This window comes from Mus pahari, unplaced genomic scaffold (genome assembly GCF_900095145.1).
Source record: "Mus pahari unplaced genomic scaffold, PAHARI_EIJ_v1.1 scaffold_7374_1, whole genome shotgun sequence".
NCBI lineage: Eukaryota > Metazoa > Chordata > Mammalia > Rodentia > Muridae > Mus > Mus pahari.
The window spans coordinates 1-5,680 of NW_018392874.1; positions in this window are offsets into that span (position 1 = coordinate 1).

A 5,680-nucleotide genomic window follows, 5' to 3' on the forward strand; every position below is an offset into this window, starting at 1 on the left:
ATGGAATCTTCAAAAATACTTTGGAAAATACAAAAAGAAGTCTGGTGTAATTCTAATAGGCCTGCCTTTATATGTTACTTGGCCCTTTTCCCTTGCTGCTTTTATATTCTATCTTTATGTAGTACATTTGTTGTTCTGATTATTATGAGTCGGGAGGAATTTCTTTTCTGGTCCAGTCTATTTGGAGTCCTGTAGGCTTCTTTTATGTTCTTGGGCATCTCTTTCTTTAGGTTAGGGAAGTTTTCTTCTATAATTTTGCTGGACTTTTAAGTTGAAAATCTTCATTCTCATTTACTCCTATTATTCGACGGTTTGATATGCTCATTGTGTCCTGCACTTCCTGGATGTTTTGAGTTAGGGTCTTTTTGCATTTTGCATTTTCTTTGATTGTTGTGCCCATGCTCTCTATGAAATCTTCTGCAGCTGAGATTCTCTCTTCTATCTCCTGTTTTCTGTTGCTGATGCTCATATCTATGGTTCCTGATTTCTTTCCTAGGGTTTCTATCTCCAGAGTTGTCACATTTTGGGTTTTCTTTATTGCTTCTATTTCTCTTTTTAGGTCTTGGATGGTTTTGATCAATTCTATCACTTTTTTTCTGTTCTCCTCTCTTTTTGTAAGGACTTCTACCTCTGTCAAAGTATTCTCCTGTTTTTCTTTAAGGATTTGTATCTCTTTAGCGGTGTTCTCCTGCATTTCTTTAATAATGCCCTTCTTTAAGTATTATACCAGCATCATGATGTATGCTTTTAAATCTGATTCTTGCTTTTCGGGTGTGTTGGGGAATTCAGGACTGACTGAGGTGGGAGTGCTAGGTTCTGATGATGGTGAGTGGTCTTCGTTTCTGTTAGTAAGATTCCTATGTTTGCCTTTCACCATCTGGTGATCTCTGGAGTTAGTTATTATAGTTTTCTCTGGTTGGAACTTGTTCCTCCTGTGATTCTGTTAGGCTCTGTCAGCAGTCCTGAGAGTCCAGCTCTCTCCTGAGTCTCAGTAGTCAGATTACTCTCTGTAGGCAAACTCTCCTCTTGCAGGGGAGGTACACAGAGGCCTGGCCTTTGGAACTGTCTCCTGGCTGAAGATGAGGCCCAAAACAGGGCCTGTCACAGAAGATGTTTTGCCTCTGCCATTTACACACTCACCTACACAGATTAGACACCGAAGGACCCTGGACACAATATGACTCTCTCACTTGCTCTGGCCAACAGAGCCCTCACAGGTGGCCCCCTTTCCTCTTGTGAGGTAGGTGCCCAAATGTCTGGAGCCCGAAACAGGGTCTGATCCAGAAGCTAGGTTGCTTTTGTCTGTCTCAAAACTGTGTAGCTTCTGCGGTCCACACTCTCACCAGTGCAGACTGGAGCCTAGGCAAACTGGTGTAAAGATGGCTCCCTTACTAGCTCAGGCAGTGAGAGCCCTTCTGGGCAGATACTTCTCCTCTGGTGAGGAAGGTGCTCCTATGTCTGGAGCCAGAAATGGGAACTTTCTCAGAAGCTGTGTCACTTCTGCAGGCTGCCCTCTCCCTAGCAACTCACCAGAGCAAAGATGGCTCCCTTAACAGCTCAGACCCGGAGAGCCCTCCTGGACAGACACCTCTCCTCTGGTGGGAAAGGTGCCGGGTGTCTGGAGCCAGAAATGGAGTCTGTCCCAAAAGCCGGGTCGCTTCTGTAGGCTGCCCTCTCCTTGGCAATGCACTGGAGCAAAGATGGCCCTCTTACCAGCTCAGGAGGTGAGAACTCTCCTGGGCGGACCCCTCTCTTTTTACAGTCATTTTCAATCCAAGTGCTTGAGAGATTCTATAGAATGGATTGAAAATTCCACCTTAGCCATTACATATTCAGTCTACAGTGCTATTATTTCCCCTCACATGTCCTTTTGATGAACATGGAGACCCAGCAATGCTTATGGAACTGATTAGAAATACATAAACCCTCTAAGTATGTTGGAAATGAGCTCTCAAGCTGAGTATACCTAAGTACAGGAATTTTGTAAGCTTTAAAGTGTATCAGTGAAATAATCTAAGTGAACAAGTTAATGTGACCAAAATTTAGAGAAGTATGTTGTAATTTTGAGCCCTTAGTGGCAGGGTGCTTAATGTATAAAATTGTATAAAATCTTGTTTGATTATATTTCTGTATTTTAATCTTTGTACCCTCCTGTCCACATCTCTGTATATTTATGGAATTGGACCCAGAATTAATTCAAGCATATCTGAAAAACTCAGGAAAAATGTCTTCTAGCTCATATCACAGACTTAAGATATCTCATTTTTACACCCTCCATGGACAAAGCATGAGAAATTCAACATCTGTGCTCCGGGTTAGATATGATAATCTATCTTCTGAAGATATTGTCTGACTTTCCAATATTCAGGAACCAGCAAAACTTGTTTTTCTGGCACTCTGGTCCCTTCATCCAAACCTGATACTTAGCCTCTGTGTCATACATTCCAAAATCTTTGCCTTCTGTGGGCCCTACCTCCTGCCTGATGAGGATGTACATGATGATTTTTGAGTCTCATGGAGACAATGTCAGAAATTCTTCTATTTCAAGATAGATAAATAATTTACTCATAGATAAAAAGCCATTTAAACACTGACAACCCCTTGTAGAAGGAACCCAAGTGTTAGTGCAGGTCTTATTGCACATCTTACACTAAGGGTTCAGGTCCTTAGATGGCACTCAGCATTCTGGGATTGTTTTCTTTCTCGTGTTAATACAACTTTATGCTAAGATCTTATTTTATGGTTTGATTATACCATGGTATTTTTATCTTTCAAATATCTGAAAATTTGGAGATGTTTTATTCATAAAAGGAACTTGATTGTTTTTTGGTGTAGACTTCTTTAATGAAATCAGTCATCTACTCAAGCATTTTCCCATATATTCAATCATGTTTATGCCAACAAATCACTGCATAAAGCTTATGAAAGTTAGGCAAATCTTATTCTCTCTAAGTTCGAAACCATCACTGCTGATAAAAACAAGGAAGAATACATTGTGTTTTAACATTTCTTAAGACAGTGAAAAAAATACTCTAAGTTTGTGTGCTGTGTCTTCTAGAATCCTTTGTCATCTCTGTTTTCTTCCAAAATCATCAGCAACTGAGAGACTTGAATAAACTTCTCCCTGCCTAGAGTTTTTGCTTTCTGCTGTTGATTTTAAAGTTGTCACAAATACAGGTCAATATAATGATGAAGCAACTGACTGTTGAATAGACGGAAAGCTCAAATATATGAGCCAGAAACTTGATGTATCAATAAAGTCAATGAAATCACTCTTTTTCTTGGAATAATATTTTTCACAACTGCCAGGCTTGAGATGGTATATACTCTTACATTATGCAAGAAGTATACAATTACTGTATCAATTTTGTGGAAAAATATATTGTGGTAAGACTCACAGAGTGTCATCAAGGTAGGAGTAAAATCTCCCCTTTGAGTCTCATCTGTCCTGATGGAAAATCATAGGGAAGTGATTCCTAGATGAGTGAACAGAGTCTGGGCCCTTTGTGTTAGAATGAGGGTCTCTCTCAAATCTAATGCCTTCCAACATCACTCACCAGAAGGGTTATGTACTGAGAAACATAGCCTTGTGTGTTACCTACACTCTATGGGAAACAGAAATGAACTCTCTTGAGGACTCCTGTGTCTCCCATCATAGACTGATGCCTCTTGAGTCCTAAAACTTAAGTATAACATCAGAGGCAGCACCTGGGGAAGGGATGCAAATCTCTCCTGGATCCACCCAACCTTGGGTTGAAAAGCCCAAGCTGGGCCTGTGTACTCACTAGTGTGCAGCCATGGACAGGCTTACTTCCTCATTCCTGCTGCTGATTGTCCCTGCATGTGAGTGCCAAGGTTTCCTAAGGGATGAACTTTTCTATCCTCAACTATTCCAAACTTACTGTCTCCTTTTTATTTTCTCCCCAGGTGTCCTGTCCCAGGTTACTCTGAAAGATTCTGGCGCTGGGATATTGCAGCCCTCCCAGACCCTCAGTCTGACTTGTTCTTTCTCTGGGTTTTCACTGAACACTTATGGAATGGGTATGAGCTGGATTTATCAGCCTTCAGGGAAGGGTCTGGAATGGATGGTTGGCACACATTTATTAGAATGACAGCAACCACTATAACCCATCCCTGAAGAGCTGAATCACAATCTCCAAGGACACCACCAACAACCAGGTATTCCTCAAGATCACCAGTGTGGACACTGCAGATACTGACACTTACTACTGTGCTCGCAGAACACATTGACACAGCCTCAGTTTTCAGCTGTACAGTATTTCAGGCTGATTCTCAGCTCTGTTCCTTCCTATTATATCATAAGATGGTATGACCTCAGTTATCCTCTGGCCTCTGTGGTTTCCTGTTTGCTCTTAGGTTAAGAGCTTTCTCTTCCTGTTATTCACCCTAGGATCCTATTGAGATGTTCATAAATGATTCTGTCTGTGTTTTGTTTTTAAAGCTGATGGATGTTTGGTGCCTACACCAGGTGGTTCAGAGCTATGATTTCACTGAATTTTAGACTTCAAATTCCCACAGGAGAAGATTCTAATTTAGTGTAATTTTCAACTTCAGTAAACAGCTCAAGATGAGAATTACTGGATGAGTATTCTCATATTGAGTCATTGAAAAAAGAGTGTCCACAGATACTCCCATATAACTCAGGCTGTTCCAAAGTCTATTTGTTTCTCTCTACAAACTAACTTTAACACCATAGGGTTCAAGACAACACATATATTTCAATGAACACAGAAGTTGAGCTTGTCCCCAAGTGTAAGTTTCATTCCTATTGATTACTGTTCATAGTACTGGAGGTACTTTGTATGGTATTGGATGAGAAAGATCATAATCAGTCTATGTATTAACCCTGTTGTCTACAGTAGTTACTTGCCTATGGGTTATGCTTCTGCAATAGTGTCACAAACATTGTGGGATTAATCATTTATTCTTTAATGAAATTTAAGGCTTATGAAATTATGGTTAGGGTTAGGGTTAGGGTTTGCCATGGCTGACTCTGCTGAAATTGCCAAGAAACTGAAACTGGGTAGGCCATGACACTAAGGGAAAATCATATGCCACTGTTCTGATAGATCAACATACCCCCAAACTGATTTTTATTTACTTAATCATATACTTAAGCCAGTAACTCATTTATCCATCATCAGAGACATGTTTTACAGTAGATGGGAGGTAAGAGAGAACCAGAAATGTGTAATTTGTAGAGCACTGGTACTAAATGTGTTGTGCTCATCAAAAATTTCTCCAAGGACTAATGCACCATTGCAAAGGAAGAATGTAAATCACAGAGAAAATGGATGACTCTACTGAAACATTCTCATTCAGATACCATAGGACTGATGCACTGTGGACTCACATAAAACATGGAAACAAGCATAGGGCTTAGATCTTTTGAAACAAATGGGGCCCCAAGAAGGCAAAGAGAACATGTGCTCAGACCACTAACTATCTACGACTGGTACTCATTTACAATGGACAATCAGTCTTTTTCAGTGGACTCTCTCTTTCTTTATTAACCTCATTGGAAGGTAGGCCCTATGCCTTTCTTGCTTTTGATGTGAGTGTAAACTAATGTAGTGACTTTGGAAATCAGTTTGAAAATGTCACCAATAATAGGAAAGAAAATCATGTTGTATCTCAGCTATATCTTACACAGGCATTT